The sequence below is a fragment of the Myxine glutinosa genome, chromosome 7, assembly GCF_964187855.1.
Source record: "Myxine glutinosa chromosome 7, kmMyxGlut1.1, whole genome shotgun sequence".
NCBI classification, from domain to species: Eukaryota; Metazoa; Chordata; class Myxini; order Myxiniformes; family Myxinidae; genus Myxine; species Myxine glutinosa.
In genome coordinates this window covers 144,947,834-144,964,712 of record NC_136267.1, presented here as the reverse complement: position 1 = coordinate 144,964,712, position 16,879 = coordinate 144,947,834, and the positions used below count along the sequence as shown (strand labels likewise).

The 16,879-nt window shown below is 45.4% G+C and overlaps 1 long non-coding RNA gene across 1 annotated transcript in view; it reads left to right on the top strand.

Annotated features, from left to right (window-relative positions):
* The window catches only part of LOC144893015 (uncharacterized), a 60,588-nt gene extending 43,971 nt beyond the window's left edge, over positions 1 to 16,617 (top strand). Inside the window, exon 2 of the long non-coding RNA XR_013624179.1 lies at positions 14,659 to 16,617. This is a non-coding gene — a long non-coding RNA (uncharacterized LOC144893015). The remainder of the gene's footprint in view (positions 1 to 14,658) is intronic.
* Positions 16,618 to 16,879: the final 262 nt, after the last annotated feature.

The window sequence follows — 16,879 nt, the reverse complement described above, 5'->3', positions numbered from 1 at the left end:
ATAAGAGATGGTGGTGAACAGGTGTTTTAAAGACCTGGAGGGAGGAGTGGGATTGAGGAGAGTGAGGGTGTTTGTTCCAGAGGTGGGAGAAAAGAGGAATGAAGGAGTGAAGGTGAGCAGAGAGTCTTGATTTTGGCAGTTTAACCATAAGAGGGTTGCTGGCAGATCTTGTGCGACCTGTAGGAATATTTGGGGGACAGAGCCCAGAGAGAGCGGGGGGAACAAGGCCGGAGAGGAGTCGGTAGAAGACAGAAAGACCACCAACCTGCTTGTGGTGAGTAAGTGAAAGGCCCTCGGAGTTAGCTTCATCGCGGGAGATTCCAATGATTCTGAAAGCTTTGGTTTCAACGGCGTGAAGCCGAGCTAGGTGTGAAGCAGGAGCACCGGCCCACAGGGAGAACAGTATTCCATTGAGCTGCAGATGAAAGCCTTGTATGTGGTGATGAGCGCAGGTGTCCCAAGGAAGGACTTCACCCGACGGAGGATGCCCAGTCGACGACTGGCTTTGGAGGCCAGATTGGAAATGTGGTTTTCCCAGGAAAGATCATGCAGTTAGTGAGACACAAAAACTTGAGTGACAGAACTTCTTGGAGAGGATTGTTCAGAAAGTAGATGGGAGGGTTGTCCAGTCGGTCTTTTCGGAGAGACATCGTAAGAGTGTGAGATTTGTCAGGATTGAAAGACATGTTCCACTTGTTTGACCAGTCTGTGATTTTGTCCAGGTCTGCAGAGAGTGAGGAGGCTGCAGACTGCTGATCTGAGGGATGAGGAATGGAGCGGCAGAGAGTGAAGTCATCAGCAAAGAGGTAGAGAGGATTTTCAAGAGAGTCAGAAAAAGCATTGATGAAGACCACAAAAAGCACAGGGCCCAGAACACTGCCTTGGGGAACTCCAGCCTGAACAGGAATGGGGAGATGAGATGAACCCATTCAGGGCCATATGCAGACTACGACTAGAGAGGATGTCCTCAAGCTATGCATGGAGATTTCCATGGATACCATTGGAGGAGAGTTTGGCGAGCAGACCAGGGTGCCAGCCCGTATCGAAGGCACGTGATATGTCAAGGGAGACAGCTCTAATTTCCTGTTTGGCATTGAGGACCTCCATCCATTGTTCAGACAGCAGAAGCAGCATGTCCAGAGTAGAGTGACCTGGTCTGAATCCAAATTGATGATCGGAGATCAAGCCATTGGAGAAGAGGAAATATTTGATATCTGAAGCAATGATGGATTCCATGACTTTGCTGATAATTGGGAGAAGGCTGATTGGTCTGTAGTTGCAATGATCTGTTTTTGCACCTTTTTGTGTAAAGCAGTGATGTTGGCTGATTTCCAAGCTGATCGCAGATGACCTTGAGCAAAAGAGAGGGTGAAGAGAACAGAGAGAGGGAGTGAAAGAGCGGCAGAGCCGGATTTTAGGACCCGTGAGCTGATGCCGTCTGGTCCAGTTGCAGAATCAGAGTCGGGGTTTGACAGAAACTTCTCCACCTTGTCAGGAGAAAAGGCCAGATTGCAGTGGGCCAGAGAGCACCGTCAATGGCAGCCAGGACACTGGAATCACGTGATCTTCAGTGACGAGTCTAGATTTCTGGTCTATCGTCACGATGGCCGCGTCAGAGTGCGCAGACAAGTGCATGAAGCCTACAACAAAGATTGTATCGTGCCAAGAGTCCAAGCTGGAGGTGGTGGGGTGACCGCTTGGGCTGCTTTTCATGCAGGGGGCAAAACTGACCTGGTTGTTCTGAATGGAAACCTGAACCAGTTCAAGTACAGGGCCATTCTGGAAGAAACATTGCTTCCATTTGCTTGTGCAGCCTTTCGAGGAAACTTTGTCTTCCAAGATGACAATGCACGGCCTCATCGTGCTCGCATGATCCAACACTTTCTTGCTGACCGTGGTGTAGAGCATATGGAGAGGCCTGCCATGTCCCCGGATATGAATCCGATAGAGAACTTGTGGGCAGAATTAACGCGTCAAATCGACCACTTGGACCAGCAGCCGACCTCTGTGCGTGAATTGCAGCAGGCTATTGTCACTGCATGGCAAGCGATTCCTGTCCAAACCTTGGCAAATCTCGTGAACAGCATGCATCAACGTGTACGTGCTCTCCTGAATGCTCGTGGGGGTTACATGAAGTACTGAACTGTAATTTTACTGTCCGTAATCCCAGTCGTAATTTAACTTTTGTTAAAAAAATTTTTGGCTAATGTGCAAAATAAAGAGATACTTCTGGAAAACGTACAGAAGTTTAACACAGTACTGTCCATGAATTGAGTTCGATATCAGTTTACATCACTTTCAAGGATCAATTTATTATTACTATTATTATTAATTTATTTGTTTCGAAATGTCAAATGTGGTTTTTGTTTCTTTTAAAGGTCACATTAACAAAATCTAGAATAATTTCAACATAATTCCAATGAACTTTTGGTTCTGAGACATCTTGAAAAGTAAGTTCACCCCCACAAAAAAAATATTCCATATTAAATGCCAAGTCTGTATATACAGTCTCGTGAAAAAGTAAGTACACCCCATGTAAAGTTTTGACTTTTTCAACATATTTCAACATACAGCTATTTGATCTTCATTTCAACAATATTGATAGATAAAGGTGATATAATATAACAAATATCATGAAACATTTACATTTTGTAGTCCATTGTATAATTGAGCATCATTTTCACCGACTTTCACGTTGTTAGACAAAATTCAGTGGCATAAATAAATAAAAATTTCATTCAGGCTCGTGGGAAAATCTTCATTCTTCACTTATAACCCGAAAATCCGACACAAATGCAGGCCTGGGGCCTTCGAGGCCCCGCATAAATGTTGTTGCACTACTATGTTATATCATTATTTTCTTGATATGAGCCTCATTACTTGGTTGGTTACAAATAATTCAGTGCCAAAAATATGAAAATTTAAAAAACTTTACACGGATACATTTGTGGGGCCTCCGAGGCCCAATGGCTGCATAGGTGGAGGATTTTTGACAGTTGTGGACATATACATTCTAAATAAGAGGATTAGTGAATCGTATTTTTTGAGCAAATACTCCTCCATGAGCCTCAACTTTTTAGGGGAATCAAAGTTGAAAAACCAAGATCAAAAAAAAATTTTTGCAAAAAAAAGAAGAAAAGATTCATTACTTGTATGGGATTCTTCCAACTAATAGGATCAATGATTCACATTTTCTGAGCAAATACACATCCATCAGCATCGACTTGGATTGAAAAAGGATATGAAAGAAAAAAAATCTATTTAAAACAAAAACAAAAAACAACGTTACAGAATACATCCTTTGGGCCTCCGAGGCCCAATGGGTCCGGTTATGTAGGATTTTTGACGCCTGCATCTAAGGGTTAATTCCCTCTGCAGCTTTTGTGACAGTATGTGGCCTACCACATGGTCTGGTGTCTTGTAACGTACCTTCACTTCAAGATTGTTCCAATGATGACTAGCATTTGCAGATGGAGCTGGTCATTTGTCTGGAAAGGATGTTCAAATGCTATTATTTTTATGGATGTTATTACTATTGGGAAGGATGGGGGTGGTGGGTGTGGAGAGGTGCTGTGCCAACTCGGTGGCATCATAAAAATTCTTTTAGAATGAAATCTCAAAAGTTTGGTCTGCATGGTGTCATAAATATCCGACCACATTGCTGCATTAGAGCCAAATTTGGCCTTTACTTTGAATGCAAAACACTGATAATGACTTGCTCTCTTTGTTGACTTTTTCATGAAGTAAAATCAGAGTGTCAGCACAAAGCTCGTACCATAGGAATGAATGACTGGATCTTACTTGGCACAATTACTTGGGGTTTTTACGAAATGTCACAACACTAACTTTTTATTTATTTATTTTTTGTCTTTCTAATTGAAATTCGCAATGCTGAAAATCTTCCTGGCCCCACTACTTGTAGAGTGACAGGCCAAGGGATAATTGATGGACCAACTTATTTCACATGCAACTTGTGTCGTCGTTATTAGCCCGTCAACTGCGCAGCAGGGGCAATCACTCTGTGTCTGTCTGTCTGTCTGTTGTAATCACTTCTGTGTCTGTGTCTCATCTGATCATGTGCTTGTTAAAGTGGACATCTCTCTGACCATTCTCAGAGAGCCTCCTCAGCGTCGACGAGTCTGGCATTTCACTCAGGCCAACTGGCACGGTCTTCAAGCAGCCATCAATCATCTGGACTGGTCTCCCATCTCTACCGCCTCTGACATCAACTCATCCTGGGAATTCTTCCAAAGTAAACTGCTCTCTCTCTCATGCACAGATTTATCCCATCTCGTCTTCAGTTGTCTTACCCTACCTCCCGTCCATGGTACACTGAAGATTGTGGTGAGGCAGTTGCCCTGAAGCAACTTGCCTTCACCTCATGGAAGGCTAATCCAACTGAAGGGAATCTCAATTCCATTCATGAAGCTCGGAACAAGTGTGTGTCTACCCTCAGGAGAGCCAGGAAACAATATCTCTACTCTCAAAACTGAACTCTCAAACCTGTCTCCCTCCTCCAAATCCTGGTGGCATCTGGTCAAATCTGTTTCTGGTGTTTGTTCCCCCGCCATCCCCTCCATTACCTCAAACGGCTACAGAGCTGACTCCACACGTGAAAAAGCCGAATGCCTCAACTCTGTTGTTGCCTCAAAATCTTGTGTCCCGAACCCATCTCTCTCTGTACCCACCTTACCCAGTCGAACCCAGCTGCTCCAGGAATCTGTGTCCTTCTCTACCGACAAGGTCTTCTAAAATCCTGCTCTGCCGCTTTATCTCACCCTCTCTCTGTTCTCTTCTCCCTCTCCTTTGCTCAAGGTCATCTGCCATCAGCTGGGAAATCAGCCAACATTACCTCTTTACACAAAGAAGTGCAAAAACAGATCCTTGCAACTATAGACCAATCAGCCTGCTCCCAATAATCAGCAAGGTCATGGAATCAATCATCGCTACAGACATCAAATCCTTCCTGTTCTCCAATGGCTTGATCTCGGATCATCAATTTGGATTCAGACCAGGTCATTCTACTCTGGACATGCTGCTTTTGCTGTCTCAACAATGAATGGAGGTCCTTCATGCCAAACAGGAAATCAGAGCTGTCTCCCTTGACATATCACGTGCCTTCGATACGGTCTGGCACCCCGCTCTGCTCACCAAACTCTCCTCCTACGGTATCCATGGAAATCTCCACGCATGGCTTGAGGACTTCCTCTCTAGTCATAGTCAACGTGTGGCCCTGAATGGATTTCTCTCATATCATCGCCCCTTCCTGTTCTGGCTGGAGTTCCCCAAGGTAGTGTTCTGGGCCCTGTGCTTTTTCTGGTCTTCATCAATGATCTCTCCGACTCTCTGGAAAATCCTCTCTATCTCTTTGTTGATGATTCCACTCTCTGCCGCTCCATTCCTCATCCCTCAGATCGGCAGTCTGCAGCCTCCCTACTCTCTGCAGACCTGGACAAAATCACAGACTGGTCAAACAAGTGGAACATGTCTTTCAATCCTGACAAATCTCACACTCTCACTACGTCTCTCTGAAAAGATCGTCTGGAAAACCCTCTCATCTACTTTCTGAACAACCCTCTCCAAAAAGTTCTGTCACTCAAGCTTTTGGGTCTCATTATCTGCCTTATGGTTAAACTGCCAAAATAAAGACTCTCTATTCACCTTCACTCCTTCATTCCTCTTTTCTCCCGCCTCTGGAACAAACTCCCTCACTCTATTCAATCCCACTCCTCCCTCCAGGTCTTTAAAACAGCTGTTCACCATCATCTCTTGTCTTCACCCATCCAAAACCTTGATCTTTGCTACCCCCATTAATTCACCCCAGATCCACTTTTTTGAAATTCCAACTTCTTTCCTGGAAGTCCAAGCAATGTCCATGTGTTTTATACCTCTCCCACCCCCACCCCCCTTTCCCATGCCTCCTCCCCCAAGCTCTCTCCCTCCCACAGATCTCCCGATGTCCCGTTGCACTTGTGTGCTTCCCTCTCTCCCCATCTTGTCTCCCGTTCCCTTTATCACATGTTTTATGTGTCAGTTTGTCTTTTTGTGATTCATGTTAGCTCTTACACGAGCCTCGATCTTGTATACAAAAAAATAATAATAATAATTCCGTCCCCTCCCGAACTTACCTGACCTGAGGCTGCCGCGCAAGAATAACTTCGTACCTCGGCAGGTTGCAAACCTGCAACTACGAACACCAATTGCACTGTCGCACGATAGCTTACCTGTACCACGTGACGGTCTCAATCGGGAACGCACCGTACTTATCCTCCGGCGGTACACCACTTTCCCTTGTTCCTAGATGGGAATTTAGACGGCTTAGCAAAAAATGTTGGTATTACCGCCGGAGTAATGCTAATTCCGTTACGGCCGATGTTAACTTGGGTGTGAGCAATGGCGGATCAATGGAGGAAAAGACTTTCACAGACAGATAGAAAGGAAACGTTTAACGACTTGATTTATTTACAACTATTTACAGTGTTGAAGTGTGGTGCTGTGCACACAACTTGCTTGCCAAAGAGGTAGGCCACAACGCGTTTGATAAAACCAAAAGAGTCTTTATTACGAAAGCTCGAAATGCAGCACTGGGCGGGCTCGAGCTTAGAGCCCGCATATATGTGCCGAGGCCACGCCTAGTCCCCGGGCGTGGCCGCTCGGTCGAAGGGCGGGGCATGTGCCATCGTTCCCCGCCTGGGCGCTCGCGCCACCCACTGGTGCGGGGAATTATTGCCCCATGTGCCTGCCACAGTGTAATTATTTCAATAGGAAAGAAAAACAGACGAGAAGCAGGAACTTAGCTTATTCTACGCCTTATTACGATTACTACATATAAACACTACATGGGCCCAGCACACTTTCACGGGGGAGAGGAGGGGAACGAACAAACGAACGTAGGAAACCTGATACTGTTCGCACAAAGGCTACGATGTTCCGGTTGCCTCTTCTCATGACGCCAACCATCCCGATGTCGCCACCAAGCAGCAAGAACAGGTATTGGCGATCCCAGCATGGACAGGCAGAGTGAGGTGATCGTCCGCTCGAATAAGGGCAGATGCGGTCGAACACACGTGCACCGAGAGGGAGTCCGGCAGCTAGCAGAGGCCAATCACATGTAGAGGCTTTTGAGAGGGTCCGGCCTAGAGCGGATGCACACTGTTACGGATTCGGCACTTGTTATTATTTATTGCTGTTATTATTATTATTGTGGGTTCTAGGTATTATGGGTATTGTTGTTTAAGGGAAATGGTTATTGTGGTTAAAAGGTTAAAAGCACTCATGGTAAAAATGAGACAGGAAATCGGATCGTGACCCGGAAGAGAAAAAGAGCGAAGAAGAAGAAGACGTGAGGACAGTAAAAGACGTGTCTTGACGCTCTGTACGGAGCGTGGTTGAGCGAACGTCGCGAGTGGACTTTGAGTCCTTGAAAGGAAGTTCGAGCGATAGGTGATATCACCGGAGTATTGTGGAGCCTGCGTAGACGGGTATCGGCATTGAGATTCCGGAGAATCCTTGCCTAGAAGCTCTGGCTCGAGTGAGGGCCGTCCGCCATTTCGCCCCGCGCGCTACCTTCATCGGAAAAGGTTTTTGTTGCGTCGGTTGGGCTTATCCTCCAGTGGTTTGCCGGGGACAGCTGTGCAATAAAGCAGCGTCTGAAGATTGCACTGTGGTTCACTGATTGAACGGTGCAGGTGCACGTCTGGATCGCGTCTTTGGGAGTTCCCTTTCTACCGCAAGTTTGCTGGGTGTTGGACCACGTGACTTCTGTGTCGCTTCGACCGTCTACGCCTCGGTTGCTCTTGATCGGACATTGTTCCAACGATCGCCGGAGCGCATCAACTTCGCCTTGGAGGGTTATAGAGACATTGAGGAGGGCTCGGTTCCATTTCCTGGGAGTGCCGTGAGTTTGGGGTTACCATCTTAAGATATTGATTGTAGGGTTGATTGCCACCATTGTTGTATGGTTCTTTTTGTGTGCTTTTAATATAATATTTGTGCATTGACAACCAAGGGTGTGGTTTCCTTATTGATTTGGATTGTTTCCTTTGAGGGTTTCATAGATGGTTTCATTAGTGATTGATTTCGACACAGAATAACATCTATATCTTCCTGCCGGGGTTCCTCTCGGGGTTCGGAGGTTACCGAGACCAGGAGATTGCAAAGGACTCGGTAACAACACGTGCTGTGCTCAGTGAACCCAGCAGAGTGAGACAGGCCCGGAGTGTAGCAATCTTGCAGACACGTGGTGAGTGCACAAGAGACAGGCCCAGAGTGTAGCAATCTTGCAGACACGTAGTGAGTGCACAAGAGACAGGCCCAGAGTGTAGCAATCTTGCAGACATGTGGTGAGTGCACAAGAGACAGGCCCAGAGTGGAGCAATTTTGCAGACATGTGGTGAGTGCACAAGAGACAGGCCCAGACTCGAATAACATAGGTGTAGAGGCCTGCGAGAGGGAGACCAGCCAAGAACAAAAATGACCCCGTGCTGAGTGGGCCGAGAGAGAATCAATGTCTTCTATCCCTTTGTTCACCCTCGTCGATGGAGGGGGAAATCTTGGAGGTGTCCTGGCTCCCTATTGGTGGAGCCCATTACTCCACCGCACAAGCTCCCCCAAAGTAAAGTAGGCCCTGATTGGTGGGTTTCTGATGCTGGACACCATGGTGTGCCTTTGAGTCTGGTGCATTGCTTGGTAAATTATCTCTTATGAGTGGAGGGCCTGTCTTTCCTTTCCCAAACGCATGACACACTAACCCGAAATAAGGGGAAGGAGCTAAGATAATGGTCTGCTCTGAAATAACTATTCTAAGGGACCTGTATGGTGGTTGCCATTACTTTTTAGTAGTTTCCCAAAACTGCAACTATATATATAATATATATATATATTGTTGTGGTTTTTAGAACCCTCCACTTTGTAAATATCTGTAATATTCCCTGATAAATAATCCCCTATAAATATTCCCATTTTTGGTGTAAAGGTCAAAGGTCACACCCTAGTTAGGCCACGAGCAACACGTAGCACACCATAGGCTTCTTCTTTAGTTATTTCATTAGTATGTGTTTCAGGTAAGGATCTGTTTCCAATAGTTGAATCTGCGTTGTATTAATCAAATAACCTAGGCCCCTTCTCAAATTCCCATCCTATTCATTTTGCGGCTTTACCCTCTCCAAATTGTATGGCGCGCAGTTGCCAGCAGCGTTCGCTGCCTTTGAGCTGAAGCTCGCCCCAAGCCGCCATAAGCCACGTGGCAGAGTGGGAGAGAAGGGAGGAGCGGCCAGGAACATAGGCGTGGCCCCATCAACGCGTCACGAGTGGGGGTACCGATGAACCCTCACGACTAATCCGGGCCGAGGCGTGTTCACCGGTAGGCGGAGCAAAGCGGAAGCGGCTTGATACGCGAGGCTTGTAATAAAAGCGCGAGCGCGAAGCCCTTTTGCGCAGATGCGGGGGAGATCGGCAGAAGAGAGGGGAGAGATCGGCAGATGATCGGCAAACTTGAGAGAACAGCGCAGAGGCGGCGAATGATAAGAACATTGCACGGAGGATCGCTTGGGACGATCGTTTGACATGATCTGCCGTTGGTTTTGAGAGCATTCGGCATGCTATACGTACGCAGTATTCCAGCCCCTCGTATATGTAAGGTCCGGTCGCACACCAACGATACGCGAAGCTAGCTGCCGTTCTTCGCCCGCGGACCCGGAGCCTGGAGGGATCCCATCGCCTGGAACCATCTGCCTGGACCTTTCTCCCCTACCAGCTACCATTCCGTGTGAGTCTGTCTGTTTGTCCTGGGGTCGTGATAAGTTAAGACTGTTTAGATAAGCTTGCCCTATGTCCTTTATTTCCTTCTTCTTGTATATTCCCTTCTTTCATTTCCTCTTTTAGTGTAGTAAATAAACCCTATTTGTTCTTCCTTCACCCTTCTTATTCTTTGGTTCCTCTCATCCGATCGCTTGCGTCCTGTCCCCAATTGAGTACCTGTGGTACGATTTGGCCAACCGCTTTTAATTGGGTTTAGTCCTTTTGTTAACGGCTCGGATCGTGGATTGCTAAACCGCTCGGCAATTACCATCACATCCGCGGTTCGAGCAGGGACTCATCTCCCTGCTTTGCGGAGAGATTGGTGAAGGTATTTGGGAAACAGTTGACCAATCACCCTGGCCAATCTCATCCCGCAAAGGAGCGGGATAGTTCCAGGACCGGAGACGGCCAGCTTAACAAGACAAGAGGATTAATCCTTGAACTTCTTCCTCTTCTCGTCAATCTTCTTTCCAACTTCATCATCCCACCACCATGTTTCCGAGTGCCTCGGTGGTCCTTTTGTCCATCCACATACCTCACCAACGGCTCCCAACAGACTATCTTTCATTGACATCCAACCACTTTCAAGCTCAACCACATCATCCTCCACCATACTCAGCCTCTCTTTTAATGCCTCCCTCACTGTCACCTCTTTCAACCTCCACACCTTCATTCTCGGTCGGTACTTCACACGCCGAGCTCTCCTCGCACCTTTCACCCATATGTTGCAGACAACCAAGTGGTGCTGTGAAACAGCCTCCTCCCCCGGGATCACCTTTGTGTCCCGGAGGTGCCCCCTATCTCGCCTACGCACCAGCAGGTAGTCAACGGTTGTCGTCGACCCACCTGACGTGTATGTAACAAGCTTATTATCCTCTTTCTGGAACTGAGTATTACAAATCAACAAATCAGCTCCATCAGCAAACTCCAAAATCCTTTCACCTTCTCCATTTCTCACACCATATCGGTAACCCCCATGAACTCCCTCAAAACCGTCCATACTCCTTCCCACATGTCCATTTTGGTCTCCTCCTACCACAACAACTTCCTCATCTTTCACGTTTTCCATCAGCTTCTCTATAGCACACCAGAACTTGTCCTTCTCTTCATCGCTCCAACCAACCTGCGGAGCATATCCTGAGATGATGTTCACCAAGAGCTTTCCAATCATCATTTTCACCATCATCAACCTTTCACTCACTCTAGTCACACTCACCACACTGTCTACAAACTCCTCAGAAAACAGGACACCAACACCATTCACACCCTCTGGGCACCCTTGCCACACAAACTTGTATTTCTGTCCCTGCCTACCCTTCACCATTCTCACACCACTTCCCTTCCATCTCGTCTCCTGCACACAACATATGTCCACTCTTCTTCTGACCAATACTTCCACCACTTCTCCTGATCTCCCTGTCATTGTCCCTACATTCCAGGTCCCAAATCTCAGAAACCGATCTCCACTTCGGGCTGTACCCTGCCCATTGTAGTTGTAATGGTCGTGGTTCTCTTTTTGAGGCAATGTTTTTATGGCCGGATGCCAGTTTTTATGGCCGGCTGCAATTGTGCATCGATCACGAGGGAGGGCACTTTGAAAATTGCAAGTAAAACAGCTTGGTACACTTCCGTAATAATTTTACAACGAATAAATGGTTAGATAAACATGTCATTCATTTATTTATACCTTCTTGTACACTGTAATACAAATGGCAAACAAACAATCAACTGACAGAAATATATATATATATATAAACAGAAATCGGGCGCTACTTTTGACACCCTGTATATGTATGTGTGTATAGATATATATATATACTAGGGCATGCCCGTACTATATATATATCTAAAATTATATCCCCCCCCTCTATTTACATGAAATAGTTTGGTCCAGCGAACGGCTTGCGTGAACGGAAAGCGAACGGCTTGCGAGTCCGTAAGTCCGGAAGTGACGTCCTCATTTGACTGTCCGGAAGGTCGCATATCGCAGTTACGATGAATCGCAAATTAGTTTTAATTAGTTTTAAAACATAGTTTAACGCCAACATAGTTTGCCAACGTGAAATAAATGAATACGCTCTCAAATGTGCCGTCCGAGGCAGAGTCTGTTCGCCACGTTCGGCACACGTGATAGCTCGCTGCTCTCTGATTGGTTGAATCGTTTTTTGGACATAGCTCGGTAACTACTTGTCCGATTAATATGAAACCTTGAAAAGGCACATCCTCGGGTCCCCAGCAATATACCTGGCAAGTTTAAAGTATATCGGACCCGTGGTTGTCGAGAAACAGCGGTCACAGACATACAGAGATTACTGGAACTAGGGCATGCCCGTACTATATATATATCTAAAATTATATCCCCCCCCCTCTATTTACATGAAATGGATTGGTCCAAAGCGAACGGCTTGCGAGTACGGTGACAATCCCCCCCCTCTATTTACATGAAATGGTTTGGTCCAAAGCGAACGGCTTGCGAGTACGGTGACAATCCCCCCCCCTCTATTTACATGAAATGGTTTGGTCCAAAGCGAACGGCTTGCGGAGTTTGGTAAAGAAATCGCCATAGCATGCACAAACGCGCAGGAAAGCGAAAGAATCGCAAATTAGTTTTAATTAGTTTTAAAACATAGTTTAACGCCAACATAGCGGCAACATAGTTTGCCAACGTGAAATAAATGAATACGCTCTCAAATGTGCCGTCCGAGGCAGAGTCTGTTCGCCACGTCCGGCACACGTGATAATTCGCTGCTCTCTGATTGGTTGAATCGTTTTTTGGACATAGCTCGGTAACTACTTGTCCGATTAATATGAAACCTTGAAAAGGCACATCCTCGGGTCCCCAGCAATATACCTGGCAAGTTTAAAGTATATCGGACCCGTGGTTGTCGAGAAACAGCGGTCACAGACAAACAAACAAACACACACACAGACACACAGACACACACACACACACACACAGAGATTACTGGAATTATAGATAGATTATAGATAGATATACAGACTTGGCATTTAATATGGAATTTTTTTTTTCTCGACTTGGGTTTACTTTCTTAACTCAGTATATCAATCTGGTGAGTTTCTTTTACACTTTGGTGATTTATTTGTTAAAAGAACCATGTCACTGATTGTCACAGCAAGAAGTCAACAACAGGATTATATCACAGGTGGCGTGGCAAAATGTACGGACAGGTGCTTTTGACGATTGGCTTCACAGTCGGGTATACAAGGGTTGTTGCGTTCTGTATTAGTGGAAAACAACTGCTGCACGTCTCCAAAAGTTATTGCCGCTTCCACTGGAGATGGTCCGTCAACTCGACAATGCTGTTTGTCATGGAGTGGTGGCTTTACGAAATTACGGCATGAAAGAGCGTGCTATTGCTTGGCAGTATGGCATCACTCAAGGTCAGGTGTCAAAGATCCTGAAACGAAATGCTCAGATGGGTGTCCCTACTCCAATACCGAGGCCAGGACGTCCCCGCAGAACCACAAGGAGGGATGATCGCCAGCTGCACCGGTTAGTCCGCAATGGCCGTACCAAGTCAGCTAATCGGCTTAGGGCTGAGTGGCAGCAACTGACAAATGTGCCTGTATCCATAAGGCTCGTCAACCAACGACTGGTTCAAGCAGGCTATCGTATCAGGTGTCCCCTGAGAAAGCCACGCCTGACCAGACAACACCGCCAGCGCCGATTGCAGTGGGCCAGAGAGCACCGTCAATGGCAGCCAGGACACTGGAATCACGTGATTTTCAGTGACAAGTCTAGATTTCTGGTCTATCGTCAAGATGGCCGCGTCCGAGTGCACAGACAAGTGCATGAAGCATACAACAAAGATTGTATAGTGCCAAGAGTCCAAGCTGGAGGTGGTGGGGTGACCGTTTGGGCTGCTTTTCATGCAGGGGGCAAAACTGACCTGGTTGTTCTGAATGGAAACCTGAACCAGTTCAAGTACAGGGCCATTCTGGAAGAAACATTGCTTCCATTTGCTCATGCAGCCTTTCGAGGAAACTTTGTCTTCCAAGATGACAATGCACGGCCTCATCGTGCTCGCATGATCCAACACTTTCTTGCTGACCGTGGTGTAGAGCATATGGAGTGGCCTGCCATGTCCCCGGATATGAATCCGATAGAGAACTTGTGGGCAGAATTAACGCGTCAGATCGACCACTTGGACCAGCAGCCTGCCTCTGTGCGTGAATTGCAGCAGGCTATTGTCACTGCATGGCAAGCGATTCCTGTCCAAACCATGGCAAATCTCGTGAACAGCATGCCTCAACATGTACGTGCTCTCCTGAATGCTCGTGGGGGTTACACGAAGTACTGAACTGTAATTTTACTGTCCGTAATCCCAGTCATAATTTAACTTTTGTTTTTGTTAAAAAAATTTTGGCTAATGTGCAAAATAAAGAGATAATTCTGGAAAACGTACAGAAGTTTAACACAGTACTGTCCATGAATTGAGTTCGATATCAGTTTACATCACTTTCAAGGATCAATTTATTTGTTTCGAAATGTCAAATGTGGTTTTTGTTTCTTTTAAAGGTCACATTAACAAAATCTAGAATAATTTCAACATAATTCCAATGAACTTTTGGTTCGAAGACATCTTGAAAAGTAAGTTCACCCCCACAAAAAAAATATTCCATATTAAATGCCAAGTCTGTGTGTATATATATATATATATATATATACTGTATATATATATATATATATATATATATATATATATATATATATATATATATATATATATATATATATATATATATATATATATAATAGGTGTGTTCAACAGATGGTCGAGTATTACGCATCTCATAATTCATTTTTCGAATGATGTGCGCTCTGTACTTCTGTTGTAGGTTTGTGACGAGGGTTGCAATGAATGTGGACGAGAACAATGGCACACTCACCGGGAATGATGCCACACTCACCTGGAACGAATACGGCCAGAAATGATGGCTCATTCACCTTGTTTTTTTGTTTTTTTGTATACTGAATCGAGGCTCGTGAACTGGCATGAATACGGGCTGAAATGATGGCACACTCACCTGGAACGAATACGGCCAGAAATGATGGATCATTCAACTGGCATGAATATGGGCTGAAATGATGGCACACTCACCTGGAACGAATACGGCCAGAAATGATGGCTCATTCACCTTCTTTTCTTTTTTTTTTCTTTTTTTTTTGTATACTGAATCGAGGCTCGTGAACTGGCATGAATATGGACTGAAATGATGCCACACTCACCTGGAACGAATACGGCCAGAAATGATGGATCATTCAACTGGCATGAATATGGGCTGAAATGATGCCACACTCACCTGGAACGAATACGGCCAGAAATGATGGTTCACTCACCTGGAATGAATACAGGCTGGAAAAATACACAGCGATCAAAACATAACCTTCCGCTTTTGCGAAGGTAACTAGAACGCCACTCAGTAGAGCGCAAACTCCCACCATGGGTCAAGTTGGAATAGTACGATTTCACAAAAGTTTGAGGGAGTAGTTCAGTGACAACACAAGACAAGACAACACAAGACAGACACTGCACAGATATATATATAGAATATATAGAAGATAATGTTAAAAAAAAAACAAGGCAATTTCACTTACATTTTCGGATTCAGCGTTCAATTCCATATAAGTGAGTGTATTTTGAGGCATGTGTGACTTCAAATAAAATTGTAAGCCAGGAAAACGTTCGTTTCATTCCTTAGGGATACAACATGTAAAACTGGCCCAAACGTCAAAACAAAACTCGCTCATTTTAAGTCGTACAAGCCAATGCGACCACTCATTCTTCTGGGAAGAATCCCGTGCACATGCTTGTCACACTTATAACTCACCTAAGTCTTTATAAGTTCATCAAATACTGACACCGAGATTGACATTCGCTGAGGTAAATGTTATCTCTTCTGAGGTTAAAAAAAAAGTTTTAAAGCATTGCACGTATCAAACGATACATTTTATGTAACGGGGAAACCGAATACACACTTTGGTGGTTTTAAAATGACAGAATATGTCTTTATTAGAAAAAAAAAAAAACCTTGAAGACGACGCTGCTAACAAAATTCACCGCTCTAACGCATAACCACGAGTTTAAACTATATTTACAACAAATATGAAAACTATTTTCATATCACAATGTTAAATATAGAATATATAGAAGATAATGTTTAAAAAAATGAGCCCTATCTTCCAATGGTAAACAATCCTTCAAAAAATTCCTGGATCTGGAATAATACCCTGAGCTTCACCAAAAACTAATCAATTCTTCCTTATCCCAAGGGCAATCATCCCACCAACTTTCATCCAAATCCGTTCAGAACTTTTCCAGATATCTTGTTCACAAACACACGAACACACACACACACGGACACGATCGAATGCATTACTCCCTGGCGAATGCATTACTCCTAATAATGATAGTATTACGAGTTTGCACACACCTCTAATCTGTCTATCCCGGGTTTGAATCCCGACCCAGCTATAAATTTCCATCCTGTTGTTTCACAGGTAGAATGATTCATCAATGTGTGTGCCGTCCCTCGGATGGACGTTAAACTGGGCGTCCCGTCTGCCAGCAATAGTTGGTGGATGTAAATTGTAAAATATCCTAGGGTCTTCTTCGTGAAGAGTGGTCAAACTATCGCCGGCACCATGGACAAATTCCAAAATCCTGCCCTGACAACTTCTGGAAAGCAATGGCAAACCACCCAGTATAACCTGTGCCAAGAAACTGCTTTGTTCTGCAACACAGTATTGTACATCAGCATTACTGAATAAAACTAGAAAGCATCTGAAAATGTCAACCTCGTCCACGTCCGTGTGTATTCAAATGTATTTTTCTTCAGCCTCAGCCTCTTCTTCTTCTTCTTCTTCTTCCGTATGCTCAACATTGAAGCGCGGTGCTACGCGCGCTTGCTTGCACAACAAGAAGGAAGCGGACAATGCGGTGAGTTTAAGAGTCTTTATTAAAAGAGCTCACTGTAGCACGCGCGCTCCGGGCTGCGCGCCCGGTGTATATCCTGAGGCCACGCCGACCCCTCGGGCGTGGCCGCCGCCCACTTGGTG